Consider the following 23084-nt stretch of genomic DNA (forward strand, 5'->3'; position numbering starts at 1 on the left):
AAAAGGATTCCAAATTAATGCAAGTCCAAAGTGTAATAGAGTCCATTTTGTTTGTGTGTGTCTGTTAAATATATTATTACATTTTGTTGTCGTGGGGGGAGGAGGAGGAAGATTACAATGCTGGCTAAATCTAGAGAAGGTTACCCATGCTTAGTCTCAGTATTCATCAACAAGATGTGTATTTAGCAGTCTTTAGACGGTTTCAACTGAAAGCTCTGCTTTGATCTAAAGAGGGTGGAGGCGGAAAGACTTTACCAAAAATGATCCAATGTTATAAACCACTGAAATGGCAGCACACCATGCATTTCAAGGGCATTACTTCCCCAAAAGAATCCTGGGAACTGTAGTTTTTACCCCCTCACAGAGCTACAATGCATAACCTTAAAAAGGAAGAGGCTGGAAGTGTTTGGGAGCAGCCTTTCTCCTCCAGGAGTATCCCTGCCCATTTCCCCCCCAGTTGTCAGTAGCGGGATCCAAGGATGTTGGCAGCAATTTCTATATTGTAGTTGTTAGAGCCAGCTTGGAGACATGATTGTTTCTCAACAACCTACCACAAAGCATTAGAACAGTATGTCAATCAATCAAATGGCAACATCATTTGATCTTCAATAGTATTCCCCACTCCAATAAATCAGGAGCTCAGAACAAGCCTTTTGAAAGCACAAGTGAAGCCTATTGAGATCTGGACTTCTTAGCCGTTAAGACTTTACTCTTCTGAGCAAAGCAGCTTCTGGTTTAACCTCTTTTGTAAATAAAGAATTTATTTCCAGCATAGGCGGCCAGTTGTCTTGTTCTTTCAAGCACACTGGGCAGTGAGCAAGGACGTTTTGTTGGCTTTTAGCCCACCAAGCTGTCTAGACTTACAGAAAGAGCACAAAGGAATTTATAGGATTACATTTTACTAAAACAAACAAATGTACAATATTATATCATTCCTTTCTTCCACATGCACAAGAAACAAAGATCTAAATCACTTCAGTGATCAGCCATAAATGAAAACTATATTTATCACTTCAGAGCCTCTCTTTGTGCCTTGAACACAGGCAGAAAGATCTCACAATGAAGTTCTCCATAAGATAATCATGACAAACAAAAGAAACAGAAAGCCTTCCAAAATTCTTATGTTTTATTACACAATCCACACATTTCAGGAAACATCTGCAAAAACACAAGACAGGGTTTCATGCCAAACTTAATTCCATTTAGAAATGAGTACAGTGTATGTATATTATAAGTCGACACAGACACATTAATTATTTCTTCGAAGGCAAGAGGAGGACCCATTCATATGTGTGTGGGCCACTTTGGGTTTTTTTTTAAAACCAATTGTTTCCCTGTGGTCCACCAAGTGTTTCAAATTTTACAAAGCAAGAGATCCCAAGTATCTACTCTTAACAGGCAAGGCATAACTAATCAGCGTTAAGGGATCCCAGGCATGCACTCTTGCTTCTGAGCATAATAAGTATATTGCTTCTTAAGAGGCTCCACTTAATCCAACACTCCCTACAGATATCTTAGGAATCAGCAGGTACTGACTAGGCTGACCATCAGAACACCAGGGGACCATAATCAATCTTACGAATTAAACAAAATGAAAATGTTCTAGACATGCAGGTCATCGAAAGCACCAATAAGCTATACTGAGCATTTTTGGCTGAAACAAAGAGAAGCTAAGCTCTTGAACAGATGAAGGGCTGGCATTGGCTAAAGCTAACTAGATTGGCTGGGTACTTCTGCTGCAGATCACAGGTGCTGAGCAAGGGCCTGTCTCATGTTTCTATTCTTGGACTTCAGATATTTATCCTCCAAAGCCCATCAAAGTCTCAGAAGGCAAGAAGCTTGGCTTGTTGGAAGGATTGGCTGCTATTCCAAATAGCACTGCGATCCAGCACATACCGGTACTTAACTTTCCAGAAGACTCACTGAGCCTATGAGGTCTACTATCTTAGCAGAACTATAGATGATTTGGTTAAAAAGTTCATGGCAATAGGAATAGAAGGCCAGGGCAAACGCCAAACTCTAGAGTCTACATGCCTGCCATGCTATGTTTCCACACTCTTGTCTCTTCCTTCCATCCCTAGAGTTATACCCATTATCAACTATAGTTCCTTGGGGCACAGGTAACTAAAATAGAATATAAAAGATACACCAAAACTTTTGTTGTTGTTGTTGTTTAGTCATTTAGTCATGTCCGACTCTTTGTGACCCCATGGACCATAGCACGCCAGGCACTCCTGTCTTGCACTGCCTCCCACTTCATGGATCAATGCCTTGTCGTGGCGAAGGGGCTTGAATAACTCAGAGAAGCTATGAGCTATGCCATGCAGGGCCACCCAAGATGGACAGGTCATAGTGGAGAGTTTTGACTAAACATGAGCCACCTGGAGAAGGAACTGGCAAGCCACTCCAGTATCCCTGCCAAGAAAACTCCATGGACAAAGACAACATCAAAACTAACAGAGTTAAATTTACAATTCAGTGCTACAAGACAATTAAACTTTCGTTCTGAAAAGGTTCTGCTAAATTAAAAAGTCTTAATTATGCATCTAAACGAGCTGTACTACCTCTCCTTCCTACATTGAAGAGGTCACTGAAACCATGGTTTGCAAACACATTTCAAATTACAGTACCCAGTTCTGCTTTGTTGATAGATCACAACCATGGTCTGTTGTAAATCAGACCACACCAAGCTTCCTTAACCATAGTTTGGCATGCTGCCTAAATTCAGTACAGTGGTACCTCGCAAGACAAATGCATTGAATAGGAATGGAATAGGAATGCATTGAAATTCAATTAATGCGTTCCTATGGGCAAAAAAATATTTTTGCCCATAGGAAGATCTGTCCTGAGTTTCAACAAGTCTTACAGCAAATGGGCATTGTGGGGCCATTTTCTGTAAGATTTAAAAGGCAATGGGTGATATCTAACACTATGTCATACTCAATAATGGACCCACTGAAAGCAATGGGCTTTAAGTTGGATGTTGCCTATTGGAGCTATTGGGAAAGTTGCTTACCAAAAAAAGAAGGAAGTAACAGGAAACCAAGAATCCTTATTCAAATTAAATACAATCATAATTGCATTCTCAGAAGGTTGTTAGAGAAGCTTTCTTTTTTTAAAATACACAGCTGCTTCATGCTGCCAATATTGTGCATAATTGGCAGTAGTTCAAAACAAGAGTTGTTACTGAAGGCAAAGACCACAACTGTAAAGTGGGAGATCTGCAGCTCATGCTTTTTTTTTTGCTAAAAAAAAAGACACCGCTGAATGCAATGTAAGCATGCTAATGTCTTCATAGATTTGCTTGCATTCCTGGGCATATCCCAGACATTCTGGCTTACAGACCAAAAGAAGAGCAGTAAAGTGAGGTAGAACAGAGCAGAACAGCTCAAAAAGCTTCTATACCTTTGATGGCAAGATTTAATGCATGTATTCCAAGCAGACATAGCCAACTGACAGGTAATGGACTTCATCTTGCCTCTGGCCTGACCTGCACTAAGTTAGAAGCTAGACCTGCACCAGAAGACATTCCATCTAACATCCGAAGAAAGATCATTCCAGAAGCTTCTGAAAGACTTCAAATTAGGTGTTGGGAGAGTCATTACCAGCTTAGAAGAAAAGCATAGGTATTTCATGTGTTGTTGTTGTTGTTTTTGTCTGGGCAGGGAATACAGTGGTACCTTGGATCCCAAACGGCTTGGTACTCGGATGTTTTGCTCCCAAACACCGAAAACCAGGGAGTGTGTGTTCCGGTTTGCGAACGTTCTTTGGAACTCAAACATCCAACGGGGTTTCCCATTGGCCGCAGGAGCTTCCTGCAGCCAATCAGAAGCCACGCTTTGGTTTCTGAACGTTTGGAAGTTGAATGGACTTCCGGAACAGATTCCGTTCAGTTTCCAAGTGTAATCTGCAAGTTCCATCCCAGTATAAGAAGTGGCAGGGAAACCTGTGGGGCATCTCCTTTCATTTTGACAAAGTAACCTGCCAACAGCTGCATTTTCAACTGTTCACAGTGCTTTATATGGATCATCCAATTTATAACATCCCTGAAAAGTAAGTAAAACTAGTATTATTTCTAAATTGCCAATACGAGACTGAGGGTACCATGCCAAAGGCCATCTAGTGAGTATATGGAAGAGGCAAAATCCAAACCAGGGATTTCCTTATTTGCAGCTCAGTCTCTTAACCACTACAGCACATAAAGTCTTCACTGCTGCTTGCAGTGTCGGCATGGAGAGGGGCTTCTGGGTAGAAAACGCCAGCCTCTAAACAGCTTGGTCAGCAAGAGAGAAGTGTCCTAAGAAAATAATTTTTATGAACCAGCAAAGTTTGTAGGGAAATATCCTGCAGGTTAACTTTATGGTATTATCTTGCCTTTGGTCATCAGTAATTCAAATTGTGGCCACAATCCAACAGGGTTAGTTGCACTTGGGCCAGACATTTCAATGTGTTCAAGTACATTTAAGTCTGTAAGGACTTGTAGCTAATGTTGCGTCTCCCAAAAAAAAGGAAGAAAGGGGGAAGTGGGAAGAGAAAGTGGTAAATGACAGCACCTTTGTAGCATATTATTATTATTATTATTATTATTATTATTATTATTAAAGACAGCTTTAAGTGTTTGATGCATCTTAATTATTGTGCATATTGTGGGAAATCTCTCTGCAGATAAAAAAAAAAAGCTGTAATGAAAACACACTGCATGGCCATACCATGTTCCTGGAGTCTTCCTAAGATAATTAATTCAGTTAGAACAAAGTCTAAACATGAATGTAATAGAAAAACAAAGTTAGAGTTATTACAGGGCCCTTGAGAAATTTATCTCAAGAACTGGAAATACCCTTTGACAATGGACCAAGAACGAAGGAAACCGCATCTGGAAAGACTGTCATTTTGGCAAGGAGGAAAATGATCTGATTAGTCTGAGTACTTGCTGCCAGAAATGTCATGACATCAGTGTGCTATAAGTTGTAAAACATGTTGCTTCTCACCATTCTTCAGCTTGATGAAGAAAAGAAATGCCCTCCCTCCAGTTCCTGTTATGGCAAACCCATAAGCAAGTGGGGGAAGGTACTCACCTCTGTATACCTAGAAGACTGATGCCCCAAACAGGTAACTTCAGGTTACCTTTTACATTAAACCGAACAATTAAAGCTGGCCGAGTTAACGAACTTGTCCTTACATAAAATAAAAGTGTTTCACAAATTGTTTCACATGGTTAAATTCTGTTCACATTTAGAGAACACATATCCAACAGCTATCCCACAATATTCATGGCAGCTACAACGTCAGATGTCTCAATTATATGGTTAAACTAGAAATTCCACTACTGTACAAGACAAGGAGAAAGGCGTTCTCACATTTGCTACTGAAAAGTTTGTTTGGAAACAATGACAAATTATACATGAACGAACCTCTAGGTGCCATCGTCAAAGCAACTGCTCACATTAGCCTTATTGTTCAAAGTTTAATCTTAAAATGATGCCACAAGTACATCTTAAAACACTAGTGCCTTAATAGTGTTGTAGTGTCACAGAACATCTGTGAATATTCCAACTTCTGAGGAGGAAAAGGTAATAATCACTGTGAGGGGAATGATAAGTCAGTCTGGCTAAGATAAAAAGCAAACAAAGACTGTAGATAGTAAAGACAATAAAAGGTGAGAAAAGGGCAAGCACACACTCATATACCTTGATATGTTATCTAGAAACTGGAATGGCTGTATGTTGCTAGTGTGAAGGGGCCCTGAAAATGTGATGTGAAGCAACTAGCCAAGTTTTTGGTTGCATTCAGACAAGCATAGTTCTGCTTATTAAACTGAGACATGGACAAGCCTTTCCTCTACGCATGTGTTTAAACCAGGAAACCTCTGACTGTAGCTGTCTGTTTTATCTGACACATGAAACTATGGTCAACTGCTTCAGAGTAACATAGAAGTATAAAAACCAAAGGCTGCAGCTGGTTTAGGAATCTGAATAGTAGGCAAAGTTACTTGCTTCAGACAAAACTGAGAGCAGACAAAAGGCTCATTTATATCAAGGCACAATAAGAGCAAAAAACAACAATAATAATCATAATCTACAGTTTAGTTTTAAGGTTACAATCATTTTGGTCAAATGGTGAGACTAGGTATGCTCACCAAAACACAGAACATTCCTTCGGACCACTGGTTCTTCTAGCTCAGTATTGCCTACAATTACTGTAATGGTAGCAGCTCTCTGGGGCAGGTAGGCTTGGGAAATCTTCGGTCCTCTAGATATTGCTAAATTACAACTCCCATCATACCTAGCCATTGGCCATGCTTACTAGGGCTGATGGGAGTTGAAGTTCAGTAACTTATGGAGGGCTAAAGGTCCCCCACTTCTCTAAGACTGCAGGCAAGGATTTTCCCCAGCCTAACCAGAAAATGCTACTGCCTTTTGCATACAAAGCCTGTCCTCTTACCTCCTTTCCCCTTGCTACAGCTGTTAGTCAGGTACAAATTGGTATGTATAGGCATAATGTGAAATAGCAAACCCAACTTCTGGCTGGGGAGCAGCATGGTCGAATGAACTGGAGAAGCCACCACTACACCCAAAGCCAGGCATGTCAAACATGCGGCCCTCCAGATGTTTTGGACTACAATTCCCATCTTCCCCAACCACTGGTCCTGCTAACTAGGGATCATGGGAGTTGTAGGCCAAAACATCTGGAGGGCCGCATGTTTGACATGCCTGCCCAAAGCTCTGCTGCTCACACTGGTCAAGGCAGAGGATAGTAGGTATCCCCCTCCATTTTGGAGTGGCTATGTCAGAACTGGGCCCATCACCAGTAGCTAGACCAGGCACCCCCAAACCGCGGCCCTCCAGATGTTTTGGCCTACAACTCCCATGATCCCTAGCTAACAGGACCAGTGGTCAGGGATGATGGGAATTGTAGCCCAAAACATCTGGAGGGCCGAAGTTTGGGGATGCCTGAGCTAGACTGACTTAGGATTCAGCAGAACCTTGGCTGGTTCAGGTCTACCTCTTCCCCAGGAAGACCTCATTTCAGGGGGTTGAGCTGGCATTAGTTCTGCCTGCCCATACTTTCAATGGGCACACTGGGGCAGAGGGCCTCAAGCAGCAGGGATGTCTCCACAACATCCAAAGCCCCTCCAGCGTGTCAGGCTGGGGTTTGAATTTCTCTTTTGCTGACTCCCATGCCACTATTGGAAAATGTTGACCCTACTGCACAGGGTGGCAGTTCTACATGTGGCATAGGCCTTTGAGTCACTTTCAGTACCATAGCTTTCTACTGAAGGCTGGGTATGTGTTGGCAGATGAAGCTGTTCCTACTGATTATGGCAGGGGTAGCAAACATGGTGCCCTACAGATGCTGTTGGATGACAACTTCTATCACCCTTTGCCATTGGCCATGCAGGTTGGGGCTGATGGGAGCTGGAATCCCACAACACATGAAAGGAGCCCTGTTGGTTACCCGTGACATTTGGTGACTGTTGCTCAGTCAAGCACACGTGTACAGCAATGAGCTGAGGTTCAGGCACAATTACCACAAGGCCCTCTTTCCCCCAGACTTAAAACTCCCCAGAGTCCCCACGCCAGTTATGAGCAAATAAGAGATTCCAATGTACTTAGTTAAGACACACTTAACCCATGCATTTTCTCAAACAATAGGGGGAGACAGACCAAACATTTAACAACCGAGGGAGAAGCATTTGTTTCGCTGAAGTACACCTCAGTTATCCATGTAGCAAGAAACAAAATATTTCAACATCTCTGACAAGTATAATGTTCTTGACTAAACATTTTATTATCAATAGTCTCCAATAACATTTTCTACTCACATGGATATAACAATTCTACATCCTGGTTTTCTATAGTGGCAAACCTTGTCATTTAAACAAGAAACTTCCGGGATTACTTTCATTTCTGTGCAAAAATCTTCACATACTGCATGATTTTAAAATCTCATCTTCACCTAATTCTCAATTCACCACTGCATTAAAGCATTTTGGGGTTCCATTCAGCTTTTCTTTTTTAAAGTCCTAAATAGAAACAGTGTGGTTTTTTTATTATTATTTAAAAAACCTTTAAAATACAATTACCTTTTCAGTTATACTACAGGATATTAGGGAAATCCAGACTCCCCTGTTGCTTTTAGCCACATCTGACTTCAATCTTAATAGCTCAGCTATTAACCCTGTAAGGTTTCCACCACCACCCAGCTGATGTTAAAGTTTGCCTAGGTAACTAAGGCTGACCCAACTGCAATATCTGTTAATACAAAGAGAAAATAGCCATGTGGCTCCCAAATTATAAAATCTACAACTTGCATTGTGATCCTAAGCAAAGTTAACTTGGAAGTTTATGTCTTACAGAGTTCGATGGGACTCATTCCCAACTAAAGATGCCTAGGATTAAAGCTTTAGGCTTACACAGTCATGAGCCCCCCTTTAGTGCAGTGGGACTTTTTCCAAGTAAACATTCACAGGATCAAGCTGTAATTGTTTTTAACTTTCTACCAGCTTTTGCTGGGGGAAATACCCAGGGAAAAATCCATGTCTGTTGCTGGAGTATTTACTTTTAAAACTTAAGCATAAATAAAAACTAAACGATTCCTCCAGCAAGCAACTGAAAACAGAACCTTCTACATGAACTGAAATACTTGGGAAATGGCAGAGCCAAATGAATCTTAAAAACCTAGATTCTGCTAAATTTGCTGCAGGCAAAGTGGGTGGGGAAACAGCTAGCTAAAGGTCAGTGTTCTCAATCACACCTCAAGCTATGGAAAAAGGCATGATAGCCATTTATTTTTGTCACCTTTTTGTTTTAGTATGTGGGAAATACACAGGGCGAGCCTTTAAATCTTCTGCATCAAGATTGCGCTAGGAGTTGTAAAATCTTCCCCACTGTGCTTCAAGCTTCCCAGTTGATGGCATTTAAAAACACTAAAGCTAGTACAAAAAGAGCTTTATTTTTGTTTTCCTTAACCCCCAGCTGTGGGAACAGTGACAGATTTCTGAGCTAGGCCCAAACATAGCCACATATACACCTTAAGATGAGTGCCCCCCCCCCAGCCAAGTCAGCCAAAATAAATGGTTACTGCTTTAAGTTTTAGATCTCCAAGCTAAGGCTCAATGTTGTTTGGAAAGGGGAGGGGAGATTAATGTTCTTTGCACTTTCTAAGTAAAGTAGCGAAGGCCAACTCTGTACCTTAAAACTGAATTTTAGATGGTTTTCACCTTCAAGAGTTAAAAACCTTCCTCCCATCCTTTCACAACTTTAAAGAACCAAGACCCAGACATATTGTTAGGGATTGCCAAAGGAACTCCTGCGGGGCTGCCCTGTATATACAAAATAATAGGAGGGAGTTGAAACATTGACACTTGACTGAGGATAATGGAGAAAGCAAAGCCTTGCTTGTACTGGGGGGGGGGGAGAGCCAGTTGTCACCCAAGTGACAGACAACAGCTGAGCTCACACATCTGGAGCCTGATTCAGGCAGACTCCCTGAAACTCACACCCATCTATAGCCATGGCCCGCTGCTAGGAAGACAGATGGGAGCTTTCCTTGCATGGACTGCATAAATAAATATATAAAGTGGCAGATATTCCGCAGCAACTGCCACACTGGCTGTGTGCTCTTTAAACGCATCCTTTTGATCGCAGCGAAACAGTTTATTGCTATAGGCATAGGAGATAAATATAGCTTCTTTTTTTAATAAAAAAGTGCAAAGAGATTTAATTACACACATACCCTGACCTTGATATAAAAAATAGTTTCGCTAGTTCCTAATGCTATGTTCCATTTCTGATACTTATACTGTATTTCTTCGTGGTGGTTGGGGGGGGGGATGAAGAAGGCATAGCCATGCAACGTTAAAAATTAAAAGCTGCTTTAGATCCTACTTGAGAAAGTTACAGCAAAAAGTTGCACCAGCCCCATTCTGGACACGATTCTTCTGCAAGCTAAAAACTCTCCAAATTCTGGGTTTGCACACCCACACACCAATGCACGCATAGTCCTTTCTTCTTGCAGATCCAACTCTATGGGTGCTTACTCAAAAGTAGGCTCTACAGAGTTCAAAGGGGCTTACTCCCAGTAAAAGTGGACTGTCTGCGGCGTTAGGGGGTTCAACCCTAAAGCACTCACCCTTTTCCAAACAGAAGCAACGGCGGATTGAACTGAATACTGTATCCCTTACACCGGGAAAGGAGAGCACTCTTTTCGCTATTCTACCCCAATGAGAGTTAACTACCGTAGTACTCCGTGTTTCGGTTCCATAATTCACCTTGACCAGCCCGAATCAAAATGCACGTATATAAAAGAGGCGAAGTAACATTCCACGCAAGACGCAGTCCACAGTGGGGTTCCCCCCCTCTCCCTCCCCAAACCTATACTATATACAACATTAATGTCTCACATCGAAGATAACCGATCCGTAGAAAAGACTTTATGATTTGAAAACAGAGACGATGGTACTTTTGTAACCCAAGAAAATATTCAATTAAAACATTTTAAAAAACAAACAAACAGTGGGGTTTACTCTTAAGTAAATTGGGGTGGGTGTTTTAAGTCCCTCATTAAGTGCAGACTAAAACTTACCACTGAGGAATTTGAAAAGAAGATCACTGGTAGAAGTTAAATGTCTGTGGAGGGGAGGGGGTGCTTGTTTTAGCTAGATTTCCTATTCCAGTAACCAGTTTCTGGGGACTTTTCTTGGAGAGTAGCAGGAGATGCTAAGAGGGAGGAGGGGGGCGGCGGCGATCCTGCGACCTCCTTTGAGGGATTCTACGGAAAGTGCCCCACACCACAGAAAGCAAATCCTGACCCCCCCCCCCCCGTTCTGTCTCTGCTGCAGCACAGACTCACCCTCGACGAGAAGGACTCCGGCCACGAAGCCGCCCAGGTGCTCTCGTCGGTACGCCGGACGGCGATCCCCACATTGGAGACAGCAGCAGCAGCAGCGCCTGCCGGGTGCCTCGCTCGGCGGCTCTACCCCTCGCGGAAAATCAGCGCACGCCGAAGCCGCGCATGTCGAGCGGAAACGCGGCGAAGGGCGCCTCCGGGGACGGCGAGCGAGCAAGCGTCGAGCCTCCGCGCCAGCAGAGAGCGAACAGCGAACCCCTCGGCGGCAGACCCTCTTCCCCTACTGGAACTCCGGCGCCCGGCACCCGCTTGCCATGAGGAAAGCCTTCCTCGCAGTCCATTGGCTGCAGCTGGCCGCGCCAGCCAATCGCCGAAGGGCCTCGTTTTGTCGGCACTCCGGAAAACCCGGTTGGGTGGATCGCGTCAATAGAGAAAGGTGGACTTTTTTGCGCGCACGCGACGCTTCCCCCTGGTGTCGCGTGGAAAAGTTTTGGGGGTTGGGGGAGGGAGAAGGAGGAGGAGCCCCGCAAGACTGCTGCAGCGCGCTATAAAAGGGCAACGTCCCATAGAAGCATGGAAGGGAACCTGCGGGTCATCTAGTCCACCCTCCTGCAATGCAGGAATGTCCCATAAGGGGAAATCGAACTTGCATCTTTTGGCATTATTAGCACCACGCTCTAACCAACTGTGTCATTTGGTGATTAGCTTTTTGCACGCCAATTGAAGTTCGCCCAGGCATGGCAAAAGTTTCAAACGCTTCCCTTGATGGATATGCGTCTACGAAAGGGGCGGAAGAGCTGGCGTTGCCAATTTCCTCCGATGAAATTGACACTTAGCTCTCTCTCCCCCCCCCACACACAATTGCTACCTACTAATCTTGGGAGAGGGAGGCAGTTGATCGCTCCATTCGGTTTCTATATTTGCCCCAGGCATCTCTCCGCAGATGTGGACAAGGTTTTTGGGATTCTGCCATAATATGCATACAAGTATATATCGGACCCACCCGCTGGCATCCAGAAAAAGGCGTCGAGATACCGTAATATTTGATTTCACCGTTTGATGTGCTGCCAGTTGTATTCCTATGAACCGCGAAGCATATGGCTCGTAACGCCCGTTTACTTGGAAGCAAATCCTACGGAAGTCAATGGAATTTGCATTCAGGGAAGTGGAGTAAAGACAACCCCCCCCCCGCGCAAATGTTAATAAATAAATATGCTAAAACAAAATTATTTTCAAATGTTGCAAGCTATGCTCAATATTTTTTCAGTCAACAGCTAAGTTGGTTTAATGGTCAACATTCACCAATGTTGTACATGTGGAAAGTGATGGGTTAATTGAGCAATATGCACGTTATACTGAGCTTTTCAGGCATATATTGCTGCAACATTGGGGCAGGGAAAGATGAGCAGTATACAACTCTGGCTTCTTAATAAACCGACACAGTTTTCAGCTATGAGTCTGCATGTATTCTTCACTTCACTTTCTACATCATGTATGTAACGCAGAAGTGAGCCTAGGAAGCTGCCTTATGAGTTAGGGCATTAATATGTATAAATTGGAGGGGGTTGGACTAGATGACCCTCAGGGACTCTACAATTCTACAAAAATATTCCAACCAGAAGTAAGTCCCACCCAGTTCAGTTAGTATAGGAATGGAGCTTAAATGAGTTTCTTAGCATCATTTGCAGAATGCTTTTTTATTTCCTTGACAAAAATAGGCCAGACATGATTTGAGGGGAAATGGATAAGATTTCTCTCACAAGCATAGTTGCATGTGGTTTGCCACAACAAAAAGTATGTGCAATCATTTAAAATAATAGTCTAATAACCTTCCTGTATATTAAATGCAGAAAATGAATGCACTAATTAAAACAATCAGGCACAGCTTTTCTTCAGTAGAAGAGTATGCTTTGTTTCCCAGTTTTTAAATGCAGGATCTGGGTCATCAAAATAGAGCAGAGTACTTTTTATCAATCACAGGGTATAAACCTGGGCAAATCTCACCTCCATTGAGATTTTCTAATGGAAGAGGTGGTGTACACTTCATTTGAAATTCAGTGAGATCAATAACATCCATAACTGTGATCTAGAATTAGCATTTTTTGGGGGGCGGAACTGAAAGATTATGAAAGTTTCAGCTAATATCCTGAAACATCATACCCTAGATGAAAATGGTTCAGGGATTACCTAGTAAGGGAAATAGATGGTGGGTGGGGAGGAGGAGGAAGACCGCAGAAAACCTTATCAGAACTGTTATGCTCTGTTTGCTCCTAATTTATGCCATGTAGATTTTGCTCTGTTCTTTTGTGCTGTCTGTTCAAGCATTTCTGAAACTCTTATCACAGTAATATCTAGGCACCTTCAGATCTACACTGCTGTATTATTTCCTTCACTTGTTTCTGCCCATATTGATCTTGGCTTGGCTAATATAGGAAATTAGATGCTTATGTTTTTAAGAAAACAAGAACAGGTTCTTTTGTTTCCAGTCATATTGAGAGATTTATCTCTGGGGTGTTTGATTATCTTGCTCTTAAAATAGTTCTTTGCTACTGTTTTTAAGTTGTACATTTCTTTATCTAAAATGCATTTCATTATGATGAAAAACCTTCACCTTCCATTTAACCCCACAGCATACTAAAAGTGTTGTGAATAGTGTCGTGCACGATGACCCAGAATGCAATTCCCACACAAATTGGGGGTTGCCTGTATATTGTCTGCTTTTTTTAAAAAAAAAAATGTGTTATTTGGTTATTTGTTTGGTGTGGGGCTGGAAACCCCTTTTTCTAGAGAATAAATGCAATATACTCCCACAATATCATATACGTAGTTTTCCACATGGAAACATGCCTTCCATATTTTTTTTACTGGAAGCAATATGTGGGAAACACCGCAAGATACCCATTTCCCTGAGAGAGAGCCCCATTGACTCGGTGGAATTTACCTTTGGTAAGGGGACCCAGGTGGCTCTGTGGGTTAAACCACTGAGCCTAGGGCTTGCTGATCAGAAGGTCGGCGGTTCGAATCCCTGTGACAGGGTGAGCTCCCGTTGCTCGGTCCCAGCTCCTGCCAACCTAGCAGTTTGAAAGTAGATGAATAGGAACCACTACAGCAGGAAGGTAAAAGGCGTTTCCGTGTGCTGCTCTGGTTCACCAGAAGCGGCTTTGTCATGCTGGCCACATGACCTGGAAGCTATACGCCGGCTCCTTTGGCCAATAATGCGAGATGAGCGCGCAACCCCAGAGTCGGTCACGACTGGACCTAATGGTCAGGGGTCCCTTTACCTTTTTAGACTGCACTCCACACAGGATTAACTCATTCAGATATGTAGTCCCATGAAGTTTGAAGCTCTCAAGAAAAAGATGGCATCGCGTTCAATCTCAGCGGATAGTACGGCCACTTTTTTTTGTACCACGCCTCCAGTTAGTCATACTGTTTGATGCTTCCAGTTATGCTGCACTATGGAAGTAAAGGGTTAAGGTGACTTGGAAGCAATTTAGGATTGCTGTGGAAGGGGTTTCACAGGACCAGAGCACTGAATCAGCTCAGTAGCCGGTGCTCATGGTGGAAAGGGCAACAGCAATCTTCGAGACAGAAGCAAATGTTAAAGCATTAAAGATCCACAGTGAAAGGTTACACATATGTATTCAGAAATAAGAGACCATTGGATTCAGTGGGACTTATTTCCAGGCAATGGGAAATAAATAAGGCTTAGAGTCTCAGGAACTTCCAGACTGTCGTCGTTTTCAGGTGGGATTCCATCACAGACCAGCAAATTCCAGTTGCACAATTATTGTTGATTGGGAAACCCACATTCCCCAAAGACTGAACTTTTTGCGATAACAAAAGTGATGAGGAAGTGGCCTGGAAAGTGTGGGATAACCCTTGCTTTGAAGCAAGGTCATCTAAGCTCCCTGCAAACAAATCCAAATGATTCCCAAACAAATAGGTTGTCCAGTATCCTCTCATTCTGAGACGAGGAGAAAAACGATTGCTCCACATCCTCGTAAGCCGCTGCTGGGCTGTTATTTCTGTATCTGTAGCCTATACGTACGTATGACGTATGTTTGGCTTCCCTTTCCAAGAGGCTCCTCTGCCTCCAACAGCCACATGGCAAGCAAAAGCTGCAGGGAATCTTCTCCCCCTTGGCAGGAATCTTCAGGAATCTCCTTTGCTCGGAGATGCATTCTTCTTTGTCTCATTTTCTTTTTATCTTTTCTTTTCCATGTTCCGAGGCCGGGCTCTGGTATTGAAACTGGCTTCCTTATGGTTTGGTGTCAAGCTGTATCCCTATTGCCAGGCTCTTACTTCAAAAAACAATTCACAGAGGTCCTTTCCTACTGCCAAGTATCGTTTTCTATATAGGTGATAGGTGAGATCAATTCAACACAGATGCTGTATTGCACAGCGTAGCGCTTGATGTTTAAAGGCCCACTTTATGCTGTTACCTCCATTGTTATATTTATGAGAGTTCTACAGAGAGGAGACATAGCTCAGGGGCAGAGCAGCTGGTTTGCATGCAGATGGTCCCAGGGTCAATCCCGTGTGTCTCCAGTTATATATACTGCATATATATCAGGTAGCAAGTTATGGGGAAGACCGCTGTCTGAGCAGGTAGATTAGATCAGGGATGGGTGACATGTGGCCCTCCAGATTACTATTGTTAGACAACTTTATTCATCATCTCTGATGAAACCAAGCCTTATGAGGAATGGTTGAAGGAGCTGGGTACGTTTAGCCTGGAAAAGAAGAGACTGAGAGGAGATATGATAGCCCTTGAGATATCTGAAGATTGCTATCACGTGGAAGAAGGAACAAGCTTGTTTTCTCCTGCTCTGGAGGGTAGGACTCGAACCAATGGCTTCAAGTTACAAGAAAGGAGATTCCGACTAAACATCAAGTAGAACTTTCTGACACTAAGAGCTGTTGGACAGTGGAACAGTCTCCCTCTTGAGGTTGTGGACTATCCTTCCTTGGAGGTTTTTAAGCAGAGGTTGGATTCCATCAGTCATGGATGCTTTAGCTGAGATTCCTGCACTGCAGGGGGTTGGACTAGATGACCCTTTGGGTCCCCTCCAGCTCTACGATTCTATGATCTCACCACTGAGCATGCTAGCTTGGCCATATGGAAGCTGATGGCCAACAACCTCCCCACTCTTGGTTTGGATGGACAAATAGGCTGATCTGGTATAAAGCAGCATCCTCTGTAATATAGTCCCGTGCAACATATTTTGCTAGCAAATATAATTGTTGGAGCATTGTTGTTAAGTAGGCAGAGAAAAGAGAAAATGCGACTTTTCTTTTTTGGAGAAGCCAGTAGGAATCACGCTGAACCTGTCTCAACTGGAAAGTCATTCCTCACATATCTCACACACTGTATAAGTATGCCTCCAGACACCATAAAAGGGGAAGAAAGGCATTTTCCACCAAAACAATATTTATACTCTACAATAAAACCTTCCCCCCTCCCTTTTGCTATACATTACGTTTGCCTAAAATTAATTTTATGTGACCACAATCCTCAAATCACACAATCTAGAAGAGTGTGATCCGCTTCCATGAGGCTGCTTTGCAGGATAATGACCTGCATAAAAAACCCATACAGAGAAGTTTGGAATCAAACATATTTAAAGTGGATTGCAAGCCATAACATTGATTTCCCCCTTGATTAGTTTTTGTCGCTTTATGCTGCAATCTTGAATGTTCTTGAAAATGAAGTCTTTATTAACTAGACAGGGTATCGTAATCTTTTTTGTTTCCATGCAGATTGCTAAACAGCATCGCTAAACAAATTGACTGAATGCCATTGATTATTCATCAGATTAATTGTGGCAGATCGTGAAATTCTTTATTCGCCGTTCTTCGGATGGGAGTGGATGCCACAAAAAAAGGAACGACAATTAAGGCAGACCATAAGTGGATTCCATGGTGATCTGCTTTTATGCCACAATTCTTGCAATTATATAAAAATGGAAATTAGACACGAGCAGCTTGATGAAGGCACTGAGTAATGATAGTTCAGTCTGTGTAACCCGAAGGGGCCTCGCACATGTGGGGTGACATGAGTGACCAAATGATGCTTCAATATTTTTTGTTTCACCTCATTTATACTAAGCTTACATCTTCCAATATGGCCCAATCAATGCTAACTGCTTTAGCAGTTATAGGTAGGTAGCCGTGTTGGTCTGCCATAGTCAAAACAAAATAAAAAAATTCCTTCCAGTAGCACCTTAGACTTAGAGACTAGCTAAGTTTGTCATTGGTATGAGCTTTCATGTGCATGCACATGAAAGCTCATACCAATGACAAACTTAGTTGGTCTCTAAGGAGCTACTGGAAGGAATTTTTTAAATTTTGCTTTAACTGTGCAATTATATGCATCCAATGGCCAGTGAAGGAGCAGAAGCTGAATTGCTTGCTTTCCTTTCCTTTCCCCTCCCCATTCTTTTTTTCCTTTTGTATCCTATCTATTGATATTGCTTTTACCGCATCAGTAGAGTGAAAGGCAGAATCTGAAGCTTGAGTAAGGTAAGAAAATAGCAGACACAGTTCTGTCTCCTGTGCATTGATTCTGAGCAATTTATGACTGACCATCCAAAATGCTCTTCATGTGGAACAGTAAATACACACGTCTCTTTGCAATGTGTATCCCCTGTTAATACTGTTGTAGGTTAATGGTGAAAGTCTTGTTCATGTTAGGGGGGCAGTTACAGAAATGCTTAACCTTCCAGCTAAAAGTTTAATCAGACAGGGCTGAAGAACCTTCCAATAAATTAGCCAGGGCTGAAGAACCTGTGGTCCCCCAGATTTTCCTGGACTACAAGTCCCCTCACCATTGGCCATACTGACTGGGGCTGGTGGGAGCTGGAGTCCAATAGCATCTAGATCAGGGTTTACCAAGCTTGGGTCTCCAGCTGTTTTGGGACTGCAATTCCCATTATCCCTGACCACTGACTGGTCTTGCTAACATGGGACGGTGGGAGTTGTAGTCCAAAAACAGCTGGAGACCCAAGTTTGAGATACCCAGATCTGGATGGGAGCCGGTTCCCTGTCCCTGAAAACAGGTTTAAAAGTGCTTACGGCTGCAATCCTAGGCACACTTACCTGAGTGTAAGCCCTGTTGAACATGACAGGCCTTGTTTTTGAGTAAATATGTGTGGGATTGTTGCATTAGATCAGGCATAGGCAACCTTGGCTCTCCAGATGTTTTGGAACTACAGCTCCCATGATCCCTGACCACTGGCCCTGTTAGCTAGGGATCATGGGAGTTGTAGTTCCAAAACATCTGGAGCCAAGGTTGCCTATGCCTGCATTAGATTAACTGGTTGTATTGGTCTTGTTTTCCTTCCAGAGACTGGTTACAATTAGTCTTTTTCAGAGATCATTGAGAAATGGGGTTTAGTGGCTCTTTTTAGCTCCCCCCTTTTAATTTTCATTTTGTATGGTGCCCTTTGGACTGGAAATAATGGGATATAAACTTTTATATAAGTAAATATAAATGCCCATGCCAATATAATTTAATTAAAATGCTACCCTTGTTTTAAACTCTTGAGGTGAGTCCCCCTCTAGTGGAAGTGCTTCTGTACCTCTTAAAAGTGCAATTCCCATGTCTGTTGATTCAGAACTGTGCTCTTAACACCAGACAAAAACATAATAATTTCCGCCCTCCCTTCCCTACAGGTGGGCGGGTTTTGTGGGACCAAGTGGGGGCTCACCTGGACAGTTGCCTCCCACCTGCCTGGGTTGGCCTTTAACCCGCCCTTAGCCAGGGTGGACAATGGACGGCAGGCCAGGGGTGGGGCTAAGGCCAAAGAAAAGTGGCTCACCCTTTCAACCAAGCCTCACTTGGTTGTCTTCCTTCCTTCCAGGATCACCCACCCAAATAATTTCTTTCCTCCAATTAATTTCATCCTAGGTCAGCAGTCATCAAGTTAACTATACTTTCCCTTACAGACTAATATTTTGCGTTCCAGGTCAGCGGGCGCTGCTGCGGTCATAAGATGGTTGCTGTATTCGGAACCGGGAAGGAATTTCCCCTGCATTGTCAGGTTTCGCCTTCCCTGTAGCATTTCGTCACAACTTTAGCGGTTTTAGGCCTTGGCAAAGGTATCCTTTAGTCCATCATCAAGTTGGGGGGGGGTGCATTCATGTTCCCTTCCCATGCGGTGGCGCTTGCAGGGTCCGTTAAAGGGCAAACCCGGGAGTCCCTGGCCCTAGAGCGGCAGCATGTAGGTCAAATTCCCAGGCCAAGGTTAGTGGAAGGGCATGCTGTGTAAGTTTGTGCTTTGCAATCCCCTCTCACTGCACCTCATCAGCCTGCATATCCTCAGCCAGACGGGCTGAGAGGGTTACCTGCCAAGGCCTGTGCCAAGTTTCCCACTTCTGAAGCTCCATAAAGTTGTGCCCAATTTGAACCCATACTCTGGTCTCTTGTCTCATTCTTTGTGGAGAAGGGGTAGGCACCACAGACGGGGTTTAGCACCTGTGCCCGCAAACACCAGCCACTGCCATTTCCTTTCCCTCACATCCTTTGTCTTCCCCGCTTTTGAAAAAAAGTTGTTCTCCCCCTCTTTAGTGCTAGAGGACAAATTTCCCTTTTCAACATAAAAACCAGTAAACAAAAGCAGCAGGACTCCCAACTTCTGTATCCCAGTGGGGATAAGCTATTGCACCACCAAGTGCTAAAAGGTGCTCTTGGAAAATTAACATTTTGCAACCTGTTAATATTCTTTTACATCTCCATAAGAGCAATGAATTCCTCAAAACATTCTTGGGAGAGAAGACCACCCTCTTATATGCATAGTGCATAAACAACAACAGAAGTATCAAACACCACCAAGTAATTACTGTAGTAGCTAAAAAACAAACAAGAGTAAGTCCCTGATTAGCCAAACCTTGGGGCTCAGCAGCCTTTGGAAAAGAGATACTGTAAACAGATATACTTTGCTGTTTGACCTGAAGGCCACAAGATTCTTAGATTGCAAAGGCCAAAAGGGGATATTATGATCAACTGGCATGACTTCCTGCACCATGCAGGAAGATGCAGACTTTTTGTCCAGCGATCTTTTGCATAGCATACAACTATTTTATCTTTAAATTATTCTCAGTTGAATAACGGCAGCACAAAATGTGAGGCTCTAGCTCAGGGGTTCCCAATGGGTGGTCTGCAGAACCCAGGTGGCCCTTGTAACTCATCCAGGGGTTCCATGGCCCCATTCACATAACAAAAACTACCAGAGAGATATCAACATTTTCAAAAGCAGGGGGTCCGTGGCTTGGCTTTTGAAAAACAGGAGGGCTACAGTACTTAGCTAATTGGGAACCACTGCTCTAGCTTCTTTTGAATGCGCATGCTAGTTCTTTTTTACATTTGCCTTGGGTATTGTTGGGATAAAAGGCAAATAACATCCTTGCCACTATTCAACCACAGGCATCCGTAGATGTGGGGACTTTCTCTTTCAGTAGTACCTTGGAGCCTCTGGGCACCTGCTTATGAGAAACACAGAAAACAGGAGAAAGATGGAGGAATGGGGAGGGCCAGGCATGATGCTATGTAGGAAGTAAAGACAGAGAGTACAGGATTCCTTCTCTGCAAAATGCAACATCCCATTCCCAAGCCGTGCCCCTCTTTCTGCTAAAATAAAGATGAAAATTTTAGTGAACAAGGTTGTTTTTTTGAAAGGGGGTCATAGTTTGGGAGGGAAACATTAATCACCACAATGAGTTATAAAGAAATGTTCCATTGGGCAATGGAGAAGGGGTGTTTTTTTGGGGGGGGCAGCTTGGGATAGCAAGAATACCCCTTCCCTTCCTAGCTCTTGCCCCCACATCAAAAATGTTCCCTACTGCAATTAGGCTTGAACCATTAAGGCCTTTTCCCCAAGTCTAATTGCAATGGAAGATGGTGACTAAGGAGAGAATGGTTTACCTCTCTCCCCCATCAAAACTGAAGGCCTTTTTGAGGCCTAATTGTTGTGGAGGTTGACCATCCAAGAGATTGAAGCCATAGTGGAAGGATTTGTGTGGCTGTGGTATTTGCGTGTTGCCCACAACAGGTTATCTCATTTGCAAATGAGCCCATGGGCCCTCCAAAATATGGGCAACCCCCTGAGGTAAAATTTAAGGGCTAAGAACATTGCACCCAACCCCCTACATGTCATAGATCAGGCACCCCCAAACTCGGCCCTCCAGGTGTTTTGGGACTATTATTCCCATAATCCCTGATCACTGATCCTGTTAGCTAGAGATGATGGGAGTTGTAGTCCCAAAACATCTGGAGGGCTGAGTTTGGGGATGCCTGGCGTAGATTCTTCTTCTTTGGCGATCACTCGTATCCGAATAAGATTGTCTTCCATAAACACGGTTTTAACAATGGGTCCGTAAGTGACTATGGAGGCCAATTCTGGATCCACACATCCTTCCACAGTGGGGACATTGGTTTCCAGGCGGGAATTGATCACGGTGTGGATTTGCCAAGCACGCTTTCCTCTTAGCACGTTTCTCCCTTGTGTCCTGAGATCGAGTGGCGTAGATAATGTAAGGCCTGCAAGTAGAATTTACTCTCCTTGAAAGAAAAAGAAAGACTTTCAATTTCTTTTTCAGCTGCCATTATTGCTCAGTGGAAATAAAAGCCATTTCTCTAAGGTTCAATAATAACTCTTGCTTGAAGAATTACTACAGTCTTACAATATGGTGAAAACGTGTTAGCATTCTATAACGAGAATTGCCACTGAAATGTTTAGAGAGCCTCTCAGCACAATTTAAACAGGAGAGAAAAGGGGGATTGCAAGAGTCCCATAAATTCTACTATTACGGAAGATGATCTCTGTGTGCCAGATACTGTGCAGCCTCTACCCAGGGAACTGGTAAATCAATTTACGCAGGAATGTTGTATGTACTAAAGGGAACTGAGGGAGGTCTCGGCTGGCAAGGACTGAGGAACTAGTGCCAGAACTTCATTGTTCCTGCCAGTGAATGTCTGTTGTTCTTAAGAAAAGGGAACAATGCTACACTTGGCTATTTAGCCATCCTGGACAGAAGAAGTGACATTTCTCTATTTTCAACTCCTAATTGTTTACTAAAAAGGCCTACAACAACACAATTCCCTCATTTGTTGCCAGATACTAGTTGCTAGCAGTAATCCATGTGGCTTTAGGCTATCTGCAAGCCCTGGGGTCTTTCAGATCCCACCCCAGGGGGTCTGTTATGCCAAGATTCTTCATTGCCCTATCAATAGCTACAGTACGTAAAACGACACTGCTATAAATACATGGAAGGAGGGCCAAACTATCAGTCATCTGGGAACAATGGCATCCAAATACTGAGGGCTTGTTCATCCCTACTGCCTTTGGACAACTGGTGTGGTTTCACTCACCTGCCTCACTACATCTTCCAAGATCTCCCTGAATGGTGATGACGGGAATTGTAGTTTTAGGTTTCCATTCCAAACCAGGCTGCACAGAAGGCCCAAAAATATTTTGCTGCCTTAGGTGAAGGACAAAATGGGCACCACACATTCGATATACAGAGCTGAACTAGACTAATAGTGAGGCAGGCTAGCTCTAAACATCTTCTCTCTAAGGTAGCTGTCTCCCTCTGTCTAATAGTTGGGCCAGCCCTGATGTTGAAATATTGTATTTCACTTTCACTCACAGGTCAGAGTCTTCTACTCACTAGGCATTCACTATATTTCTGAGATTCCCAGAGTGTGTATGTATACATGTATTTATTTATTTATGTATATATGTATATGATGTGCATGTACACACACCCCATATAAAGTCAATGGATAATGGGAACAAACCATAACATATTTAGTAAATATATATATATTGGTAAAAGTGTTAAAAATGATTTCTTAAAAGTTCTTCATTCACCCCAAAAGTCATATATGTAAAGAAATACGATGTTTCCTATACATTTTGTTGCTTGATGTGTTTCAGCTCTTGGGATCTTGCACAATGGTAAGGAATTAGAGAGCCAAATTTACTGTAGGGTAAAAATAAATTCCAGGATACTTTACAATAAGTAATAATGCAACAATAATAAATAAAATAACAAACAAACAGTAAAGGGGAGTGAGAACAACAATCACGTTTCAAAAGGTTCCAGCTTTGCAACTTTCACAAGTTTAATAATATGATGAAGACACATGCCCAAAAAGCCCACTCAACTGTGCTGAGAGCTTTTGACGTACAAATGATGACTAGTGTATTGTTGGAAGCAGTACACAATGGATT

General features: G+C 43.0%; 1 protein-coding gene across 1 annotated transcript in view; it reads right to left on the minus strand.

Moving 5' to 3' along the window:
* The window catches only part of PRICKLE1 (prickle planar cell polarity protein 1), a 67256-nt gene extending 56118 nt beyond the window's left edge, over positions 1-11138 (minus strand). The window contains exon 1 of the mRNA XM_035126537.3: positions 10852-11138. The gene's annotated coding sequence lies outside the window, so the exon portion shown is untranslated. The remainder of the gene's footprint in view (positions 1-10851) is intronic.
* Between the last annotated feature and the right edge of the window lie 11946 nt (positions 11139-23084).

Source organism: Zootoca vivipara, chromosome 9, assembly GCF_965207765.1.
Source record: "Zootoca vivipara chromosome 9, rZooViv2.hap1.1, whole genome shotgun sequence".
NCBI classification, from domain to species: domain Eukaryota; kingdom Metazoa; phylum Chordata; class Lepidosauria; order Squamata; family Lacertidae; genus Zootoca; species Zootoca vivipara.